The sequence below is a fragment of the Enhydra lutris genome, unplaced genomic scaffold, assembly GCF_002288905.1.
Source record: "Enhydra lutris kenyoni isolate GAN:26980312 unplaced genomic scaffold, ASM228890v2 scaffoldscaffold52, whole genome shotgun sequence".
NCBI classification, from domain to species: domain Eukaryota; kingdom Metazoa; phylum Chordata; class Mammalia; order Carnivora; family Mustelidae; genus Enhydra; species Enhydra lutris.
In genome coordinates, this window is record NW_019154136.1 from 34,257 (window position 1) to 45,477 (window position 11,221).

An 11,221-nucleotide genomic window follows, 5' to 3' on the forward strand; every position below is an offset into this window, starting at 1 on the left:
GATTTAGAGTAGTTAAGCTTATAATATTGAAATGGACTTTGGTTCCATTTCTGCCATGAAATTAGTACCTGCTTAAGTGAAGTGTTTTAAAGCATTCTCTTTCCTGGGTGTTTGGTCAAAGGAAGTAAAACCGTTCTGATTATTTCTGATTCGACTTTTATATGGTGATATAATCAGTTCATAGGATTTTTTTTTCTAAAACTACCTAAGAAATAAAACTGAAAGAGAACTGCTGCCTCCGGGCATCTCTGCACAGCCCAGCATGCCGGTCCTTAACCTGTGCGCATGGATAAGGTGAGGAAAAGCTGCATGCTGACCAGACTTGTATGAATTAAATTATCCTTTAAGGACTCTGTTTAAATGAATCCTTTTGCTTATTCTTAGTAAGACCTACAAGGGCAGAAACCATTTCTTGTTCATAACTGTATTCCTACTGCCTTGGTAATGCTTGAGTAAAATCTGTTGCACTGCTAGCTAGTACCCCCACGTGCCTGGCCCAAGCAAACAAAAATCCTCTCAAAAGAAATAATGTCAGATTGTCTCCACATACAATTTTGCAGCACAACATCCAGCACAAAGTCAAAGATAACAAGGCAAGGGGGAGACAAGACAGCATGAGCAAGGAGCATCCAAAACAATAGGTAGAACAGAAGCAGAGCCATAGGGTGTCCTGTTTTTGGAATTACCACTCCATGCAGAAGTAGCAGTGAACAACCTTGGCTTCCCCGGAATAAGTATGTGGGAAGCCTCTTAGACCACTCATTGATTCATTCAAGAACATTTCTTGAAGGTCAAAGATAGCACCCGGGGAACCAAAGTGTCACATGAAAAATGATCTCTCTCTCATCACTATACAGTACTTTCGACTTTTCTTTTTTTTTAATTTTTTTATTAGCATATAATATATTATTTGCTTCAGGGGTACAGGTCTGTGAGTCGTCAGGCTTACACATTTCACAGCACTCACCATAGCACATACCCTCCCCAGTGTCCCATCACCCAACCACCCTCTCCCTGCCCCCCTTCTTTTGACTTTTCTGTACTTTCAGACTTTTTCATAATGTTGGAGAAAAACACACACATAAAAATGTCTCTTTATTTTTCCAGGCTCCCATTCTGGCCCTCTTACCCCTGATTTTAAGAGGCCTTAGACTCCGAGATGAGATCATTTTAGAATCAGCCACTACTGGTCTTGCTCATCCGTCGCTGACAAAAGATGCTTCTTTGATGCTTTCACCCCATTTCTGTCCCTGCTGGCCCATAATTTACACTCTCAGATCCTTTCCCTACCTGCCCATGAAACTGCTTCAATGAAAGTTACAGCTACATACTTAGGGTCAGTGCTCAGAACAAGAAATAATAGACACTATTCATTTCTTCAGTTTTGTGGCTGTGAACAAGCATTTCTCCAAACATCTCAAGATTTTCCCCAACCTTTCTCTTACTGCCAAAAGAAAAATATAATCCCTCCGCATTTTACTTTCTTTGGGGTTTTATTTTATATGCTGATGGGAGCTTATTTTGCCTCTAGACTCTCCAAAAGACATCTGTTAAAATGTTGTGGGTATTTCAGCAGAAAATGTTTTGAAAATTCGGCTTTAGTGTGTGATCTAACTGATAACACATGGCATTTATAGCAGCTGACTTTCAGAGCTCATTCATTACTATCATGCTGTCTTAAACATGAGAAATATTCACTAGAGAATGGATGCTGCGGTATGCTTGAATATAGGAATAAAACTTTAGAGCAAAGATGCCCATTACAAGCCACGTGGGTTCCTTAGTCAGGTGATCCGGGACCTTACTTTCATTCCACCCTGGGGCCCATTTGTCCTTAGACCAGGTCCCTGCATTTCTGCACAAGGTTACGGCCTATCTAGGAGATGGAGGAGACCTTGTCTGCCTCAGATTCTTCTTACTGGAGTGTGTGAATGTGTTGCACATAAACAGAAAGTGCCTCGATCTTTCTGGAAGGCTTAAAGGAAGCTGGCGATACCTTCTTCACTCAGCACTCTTCCTGCTGCAGTTACATAGCACTTTCTTTCCATGACACTGTCCCAGAGCCTCCTATTGGCTGGCATTGTGCTCTTCCAAACATGCTTAATAACATCGTTTCTGACTCATACTGTGCTTCTCCCTTTCCTCTCTCCTCAGCTCCAACATTTACCAAAGTGAGTAACTGTGGGAAAACAGAATGAAGTAAGTAAAAGTTTAGGGTGCTTCCTGTGTCTCTCTCTCCTAAGCCTTTCTTCCCTTTCCTGGTGTTACCTTTTCTACCACTCTCCCAGGAAAACTAGGGCCCTCATGCTTTCCCCAGAGGGCCTGAACGCAGCACCCCCAAGTGCCCAAACCCTTCCCACTGCACCCCCAGCCAGCTGTGAGGCTTGACAGAAGCCCACAGATGCATTCACATTAATGTGCTGAGAACTCCTAGTGAGAAGACCAAAGGAACACATCACTGAGGCAGAATTGTGAATAGTGGTTATAGGCCGAGAGGGAGATATTCAGGAACAAGTGCTGGCTGGGTTCTTCTTTTAACCACTTTATATATTACTGTCTATTTAAAACACCAAAATGCAGAAATATTCAGGACTGGGAAAAATTGCCTTATCATTGATAAGTCTGTTTTTCCAAATCATACCTTTATTTCTCTTCTCTGCCAGATATTGCCACCACCACTTCCTCAATTCTCCTGAGAAGCACTTGGCTAAAGGAAATATGCAAAAGGCCAATAAGCATATGCAAAAGCCCTCAACATCATTTCTTGTTGGGAAAATTCAAATGAAAACCCCAGTCACATACTGCTGTGTATTGGAGGGGCTAAACTTAAAAAGGTCAATAATAACAAGTGCTGGCACAGAGGAAGAGCAACTAGAACTCTCATAAATTGATGGGGTGCATGTAAAATGGTCTAGCCACTTCAGAGACTGGCAGTATCTAACAAACGTAAGCATATGTCTGCCCTCTAATTCCCTCTCAGGTATACGGAGGTAAGAAGAATGAGTATGTCCACAAAAAGCCTTGCACAAAAATATTCATAGCAACTTAATTTGTAAAAGACCCCCCCCAAAGTCCTCACAACTAGAAACACCTCCATTATCTACCAACAAGAGAATGGATAAACAAATTGGGGACTACCATATTCCTATAATGCAGTACTACCCAGTCATAAAAAAGAACACGGTATTGATACATGCAACATTGACCTCAAAAAAGTATGTGGAGTGAAAGAAGCCAAACACAAAAGAGTATGTGCTCGTTCACTCAAAAGGGAATCCTACCCTCTTGATGGTCTGATAATGTCTTGGGTATGAGATCGGCCCGTAGTGAGCAGAACTTGAATGCAGTGGCAATGGCGCAGTTTCCACCGCGAGAGAGTCTTTGTGAAAGACAGCATGTAGCCGCCAAGAATCTCTCTCTCCTTTTGATCTCAGCTGAAACCAAAGGAAAATTCTTTGGGTGATGGAATGCAAAATGATTTTATGTATTTTAAAGTTCAGGAACACTTTGTTTAATGGTGTTCTATTAATGAAGTGATTTAAATGTGCTGAGCATAACAGAATTCTACTTTGAAGCCTGTGTGGACGGTAGTCCCCATGTGAATGGAAAAGAGGGCTCCAGGGAGGCCAGGAGGGAGACCACTTCCTGCTGCTGCTCAGTCATTTATTCACAGGAATTGCTCTGGACTGTCAAGGAGAACACAAAACAAGGCCCACTGGACCATGATCAGTGTGATGTTGATGCCAGTGAGTGTCTTATTCATCCCCTGTGGCCAGCTTTGCCAACTAGTGGGGTCACTGCCAAGGGCCATTCAGTATCAGTCCTCAAAGGTTGCTAGCACCAAATAAAAGACATGAGTGGGAAAAAGGCAGGCCGGGCTTTGAAGTGGAGGGAAGAAGAAGGCTTTGAACTGCTGCAGATGGCACAAATACCCTCACCCAAATCACAGGAGCAGGCAGCGTGAGTCCCACAATGGCCCATCGGTGCGGGGAGAGTTCCTCCCTCGCCCACCTGCCTTGCCCTCAGCTGGAGGCTCCAAGGTGTGCAGTAAAGACATGTCGTAGATTTGGCCTCACTCCAAGGGACACTTTTCCCTTATAACTCACGCCAGTCGTGGCAAGAGCTCAGTAGGGTCCTACTTAACCTTACCACAGCAAAGTTTTCAAAAAATAAGAAAAGATAAAACCTTCTTATGCACAAGCCATGCATGTTCCACCTTTATTTTTTACCTTTTCCCTCCTTTTTAATTGACTCTTTTTTTAGTATAGCTCTGAGTGTTATCACATGCCTAGACTCACGTAACCCTCCCACTATTAGGATTCAGAACATTTCCATTACCTCAAAAAGGTCCCCTGTGCTATCCCTTTAGAGTCATAACCCCCCCCCCCCCTTAGCCCCTGGCAACCAAGAACCTGTTGTCCATCACTATGGTTTTGTCTTTTTGAAAGTGTCGTATGAGTGGAATCATACCTTTTGATACTGGCTTCTTTCACTCAGCATAATGCCTCTGAGATCCATCCAAGTTGTTGTGTGTGTCAGTAATTCATTCTGTCTTACTGTGAGTGCTACTCCATTGTCTGCTTGTACTTAGAGCAGCGGAATGTCTCAGGTGTGCAAGAAAACGTGAACCTGAGCATATTCCGGAACGATGTGTACAAAGCAGTAATTTTATTCACTGCTCCACAGCCAGGCCCATGTTTTAAAAAGAAAGAATTCCAAAACTAAACTCTGCAGTAAGGAATTTTCTTTATTTCTCACAGTATTTGATATTAACGGGGCTCGTGGGCTAATGCTGTCATTAGCTATTGTGCTGCCTGTCCGGCTGTCGTCTGTCAGCTGCACATCTATTCTTCCGCGCTCTGCCGGGACTCTGAAAATAACATTTCTCTCTCACCAGCTGCTCCCTGTTAGGTTCTGTCCTAGGTGTGTCAGCTCCTTTCTGCACTTACTGTCTCTGTTGCCTCCATTTCCCGTTTGATACGTCCGTTTTGCAGTACCTTCCCGGTACTGAGTTCTGTGTGTTAAAATAACTGCTGTGGATCAGTCTGTGTTCCTGGCTGGACCCTGACTGCTGAAGTGTGGGGTACCAGGCTTTCACCCCTGGCTTGCTTGTGTCTAAGGCATCTAAAGTACTTGCTACCTCTGCTTCCTCACGCCATGAGGAAAACAGGAACCGGTGTGATGGTCCGTGGGACGTCAAGATCATAATGATGCCTGCATCTTATGGCAGGGAACAGGAGAACTGATGGCGTCTCAAAAGCAAATTGCTTCTGGTGATTCTCGAAAATGGGTATAGAGGGGGAGGAGTATCTGCCGGGGTCAGTAGCTGTATAGTTGCATGTCGTAGGTGCTGTGCTGACTTGTCCCAAGGAGAGTCCCATATCAGAACAGCAGCTACGAGTAAAGTCACAAGTTACTTACGGCCAGTCTGTGAGAGCTGACAGCTGAGTTAAATGGAGCATGTGACAGGCATCACCACTCCTGTAGTCTTACATTTGAAACTAATGTCAGGCTCTTCCAACCCTACTATACCAAGAAGAAACCTCTAGAAATTGAGGAAGTTAACCCTATACACACATGGCGTGGTATCTTCATAAAGCACTGCTCTTTCTGACCATGTTATTTCTGTGCTCAAAACTCTTCTAATTTCCCATGTCTGTGTAATAGATTCAGACGTTTTAGTCTGACATTCAAGGTCCTCAAGATCTGGTCTACTGGAGCACTGCAGCCAAACCAAAATATTTGAATTTATGTATATGCACTTCATTTTCTCCTGCCTGTGTGAGCTTGCTCTCATGGTTTCCTCAGCTTATAATCCTTTTCCTCCCAGTTTACACATGGAAATTCCACCCCATCCTTCAAGGCCTTTTCAGATGCTCCCTTTACCATGAAGTTTAATCCTAACATCCAGCCCTATTCTAACACCACATACCAGTTAGGTGCTAAAACCTTATACTTAATAATATACAATTTTCTCTACTATCCCATGTACTCTGTATGGCAGAAATTATGTCTCTCATTTTTGAGTCAGTTAATTTTCTTCAAAATGAATAAATAAGAGGCCACAGTGGGAGAGAGGGCATTCCAAGTGGAGATATCGTTTTTAGAGTGCAGGATATTTTCTCAAGAAGCACATGTAGTTTGGTTAGGCTGAGGTCTAGGGTCTGTGCAACGGATTTGTGGGCAGTCCATCTGGAAAGGTATGTTAGGACCAGATCATACAGAGGCTGGAGAGATGGGCTAAGGATTTGAACTTATTTCTTTAGGCAGAATGAAGGAATTGAAGGTTTCAGGATTAGGGAAGAATTTTTATGTCAAAAATTCTCGTACCAATGTTAGAATCTTTTGTAATTGATTTAAAGGAGCAAACTGGATGAGATAAAGGAAAGCACTTAGACTGAGGCAAGAGAGACTTAATTGGATGGATAGAACCATTTTGAGACAGGCCATAAAACAACAGAATATTTCTAAGAGAGCTTGCAAAACTATGAAGATATTTTATAAAACCAAAACACGACCTGTCTAGGACACTGTGGTATGTGTAATTCTTTTACAACAAAGGAAAAGCTTGGTCAGCATTTCTCAGTCTCGGTCTTGTAAACCAATAGAATATGAGAAATCTCCAGTGAGGACTCATGGAGAAAGAAGGAGGGGAGAGGCTGGATGAGAGGAGATAGAACTGGGGACGGGAGAGAGAGTGAGGCAGTGAGAAGGTCTTTATCCCAGGGCAGGTCAAATACAGCTGAAATGCCCCTCCTGCCAACTCTAGTCTTTAAGCCCTCTCTTGGCTCAGAACTCCACTCCCAGTCTTGTCATTCTTCTGTAAGACAGTTTCATTGTTCTCAGAAGCTGCTTTCTCATAAGACCTATTTTCTTCTTCTTCTTTTTTTTTTTAAGATTTTATTTATTTATTTGACAGAGAGAAATCACAAGTAGGCAGAGAGGCAGGCAGAGAGAGAGGAGGAAGCAGGCTCCCTGCTGAGCAGAAAGCCCGATGCGGGGCTCGAACCCAGGACCTGGGATCATGACCTGAGCCGAAGGCAGCGGCTCAACCCACTGAGCCACCCAGGCGCCCCTATTTTCTTCTTCTTGATAGAAAATGGAAGAGTGAACATGGTCATTGTTTATAGCTCTGGACTAAGACCAAGGGGGTCTGGGTCTTCATTTGAGTGATTGCCTTCATTTACTTCCCAGTAAGGCCGTTGGAATGTCCCGTCTTTCTGATGCACCTCCTTGGTAAGAAGAAAAGTGATTTGACAGACTTTTACTTTAAAATCCCTGGATGCATAGTTTGATAAGTTAGAAAACTACTATCAGGCTATGAAATGACAAAGAATCCCTGATATTCTTCCCAGGATAATTTTATGAAGCCTGACACAGAGGATAATTGTTAACACCATATGGTGGAATGAGTTAACTGTCATCCTGATGGTTAGGATTTAGGCTTCGGTGTTCCTCGGGAACCTGATCAACCTTTGCCACAGCGCTGCATCTCATGTCAAGCTTTGCCGTCCACTGCCACAGAGACTGTTAGATATTCTGGCCCCGGACCACTGACAAAAGCTGGAGAGGGACGCTTGGTGAAATTGCTGGAGCATCTTACCACATTTGAGGAAGGATGATTTCCATGCCTTTCCATCTAAACCTCAGAATCTAAGCAGGGACTTAGACTCCAAGGGTCCCCATGGACCTGACTGCAAGCGGAAAGCAGCGATAGGAGATGTTTCAGCTCAGGTGCTGACTCTGGTCAGTCAGCTCTCTGGACCGTGTGGGAAAGGTTGGCTGTGATCTCACGGGAATGCCTGCCTTAGACTTGCATGGGGGACGAGCAGGTAAATGTCTTGAATATTCGTGGCCCATACCAACATAACTTACTGATGAGAACAGATGAGCTGGACAGCCCATTCAGCAGAGGACGAGGGTGAGCTCCGACGACGGACTGCACACCCTGTGCAGTCCGTCGTAGCAGCTCACCCTCAAATGGGAATCTATGCCATGAGGGGGCCCTAGGGGTTAAAGTGTGATATACCATAGCAATTTCTAATTATCTTAGATTAGATTCTCTGTGGTCTTCTGAATTTTGCTATTTAAAGAAAAGAAATTATGAACTAATCTTGTCCTGGTTGAACTTACTTTCTCCAGAAGCCATATATCTATCATAGGCACTGGGTACAAGTCCCAACTCAGGAACTGTGGAATATTTAAGGCTAAGTGTGTGTGTGTGTGTGTGTGTGTGTGTGTGTGTTTTAACTTTGTATTTTGAAATAACTGAATATTTACACAGAAGTTGCAAAAGTAGTAGAGAAGATTCCCATATACTCTGTCCAGCTTTTCCTAATGTTAACATTTTACATAACCGCAGTACATTTATTGAAAGCAGAAAATTAAAATTGATAAATACTATTTACCAATTTATTAGCTTTACTTGGCATTTACCAGTTCCCACTAATGTTCTTTTTCTGGTCCAGGATCCAATCCAGGATCCCACATTGCACTTAGTTGTCAAATCTCCTTAGTGTCCTTCAGTTTGTGGTAATCCCTCAATCATTGCTTTAATGACCTTGACACTTTTGGAGAGTGCTGGCTGATGATTTTCTAGGATGTTCCTTAATTAAGGATGTCAGACATTTTTCTTATGGTTAGATTGAGGTCAAACATTTTTGTCAAGAATTCCACGGAAGTGTCATCTCTTTGCATTATATCAGGAGGTTCATATACAGCTGTGCCCTATGGCTACTGATGTTAATTTTGATCACTTGGCTAAGATGGTGGCTGTCAGCTTCTGCAGCTAAAATTACTATTTTCTGTTTGTCATCAACAAGTATCTTGTGGGGAGAAACTTTGAGACAATGCACACATCCTATTTCTCATAATTTCACCCAACTAATTTTAGCATTCATCGATGATTATTGCCCATAAAAATTATTACTATCATATTTGGCTAACGGTGATTTTTAAAATTTGTATCAATACTTCTACATTTATTCATTAGAACTCTTCTGTAAGGAAGAACTACCCCCCATACATGTATTTATTTATCCCAATTTCCTTATAGCAGTATAGACTCAGATCTTTATTTTCTGAGTTATAATCCATTACTATCTTTATTTTATTGCTCAAAGTGTCCCAGATTTAGCTATTGGGAGCTCATTCAGGTTGGCTTCTGTGCCCTTTCGACATGCTTCCTATTATTTTTTGAGCACTTTCTTACTTTTGAGCATCTTCAGATATTCTAGGCTTATCTCACATTTCCCCTGGCCCAGTCCTTGAATAAATTTCTCCAAGGATCCCTGGTTTATCTTTTTAGAGAATGGCATTTAGAATGATGTAAGCAGGGCGCCTGGGTGGCTCAGTCGGTTAAGTGCCTGCCTTTGGCTCAGGTCGTGATCCCAGGGTCCCAGGATTGAGCCCTGCATCAGGTTCCCTGCTCCGCAGGGAGCCTGCTTCTCCCTCTCCTTCTGCCTGCCACTCTTCCTGCTTGTGCTCTCTCACTCTCTGTCTGTCAAATAAATACATAAAATCTTAGAAAGAAAGAAAGAAGATGTGGGCAGTAGATGTATTCAGGGTTACCAAAGTATCATTGTTTCTAAGGCCCTCTCAGATGACAGAGCTAAGAAATATGTTTGTATACTCATACATGCACATAGACACACGTTTATTTTATGCCTATCCGTCTGCAGATACATGTGTATATCTCTCTATGTGTTTGAGAAAATATGTATGAATTTATACTGATATATTAGATATAATCTAATACCAAAGGATTCATTCTAGACTTTCCCCATTCCTTATTTGTAACTCCTTTCTCTAGCAGTAACAAACTCATTGTCATTATCTACAACATATTTGCTCAGTCCTATCCTGCACATAAAGTAGTTTCAGAATTTTTAGTTCATTCTCTTGTGAAGAATAAATTTTCCACGAGAGTACAATATTTGTCTACAGTTCCTTTTGTCTTTAGCTTTCTACTGTTGCTTCAGGGACAGCTGCTCCTAGGGGAGCTCCCACTTGGGGTCCACGTTACTGTGGAATAAAGAACTAGAGGAGATCAAGGAGACCAGCCTTTCCCACAGTCAGATCACCTGCCTCTACAGCCAGTTCACCAGCCCGGACAAAGGTGAGAATGGGGCCCTCAGCTGGGAAGACTTCCAGTTGATGCCAGAACTTGTCATCAACCCACTGGGAGATGGCTCATTAGTGCCTTCTTTCCAGAGGGAAAAGACCAGGTAAACTTCCACTGATTCATAAAAACTGGCTCATTTCCAACCCACTTAATATAGTGCTAAGAGCAAAGATGGGAATGGACCAGAACCACTCAACTTTGAAGCAACAAACTATACTTTGCTTTTCGGCCGTATGATTTGGATAAAGATGACAATGAGCTGTCCAGAGGCTATGCATGATGGCTGGAGTGAATTTCCCAGAGAAGCAACTGAGCAGCATCACAGGACCATCCAGGAGACTGATCAGGATGGGGATGGTGCCATATCGTCTGCAAAATTTGTTAGGGTTTTGGAGAAAGTCGGCATAGAACAGAAAGCATCCAGTTTCTTGACTAAAAAGTTCCTCGTTCTCTAGTATTTAAAAACTGGAACTTGAGAGTCCTCCTTCCAGCCCCACCTCCACCCTATCACCCCCTTTCTGCCAAGACACCACTGCTATTGCAGGACAGCCCCACGTGTGCTCTGTTAACACAAACCTGCCTCTGGGTCAAACAGGACATGACAGAATGGCACATCCAGCCTATTTCTCTTCAGTATCCATTCAGCTGTTCCCCATTTACAGAGATCATCTCCCCCAGTTATGCTGCCGAATGCTATCTGTCCATCCTGTCTGAGAAAGGGAGGGAGGGAGGGAAGGACTCTGGCCAACCGGCCAAGCTAGCTTTCCCTGGGTGTAGACTGCAGCCATGCTGCCTTCCCCTCAGCTCAGTTTCAGCATCCTCCTACGAACTCTTCCATGTCCTTTGCTTCTCTGTCACCCGGCATACCATTCACTTGATCTTTCAGTCTTCCTGCTTTTAAAAAAAAAAAAAAAAGATTTTATTTATTTGACAGACAGAGATCACAATTGGGCAGAGAGGCAGGCAGAGAGAGAGGAAGGGAAACAGGCTCTCTGCTCAGCAGAGAGCCCAATGTGGGACTCGATCCCAGGACCCTGAGATCATGACCTGAGCCGAAGGCAGAGGCTTTAACCCACTGAGCCACCCAGGCGCCGCTCA

The 11,221-nt window shown here is 43.2% G+C and overlaps 1 protein-coding gene and 1 pseudogene across 3 annotated transcripts in view; one reads left to right on the forward strand and one right to left on the reverse strand.

The window, feature by feature from the left end:
* LOC111157134 (NHS actin remodeling regulator) overlaps positions 1-11,221 on the reverse strand; it is a 331,564-nt gene that overhangs the window by 15,464 nt on the left and 304,879 nt on the right. The gene's annotated exons all lie outside the window — the stretch shown is intronic.
* On the forward strand, positions 286-10,578 carry LOC111157087 (annotated as a pseudogene).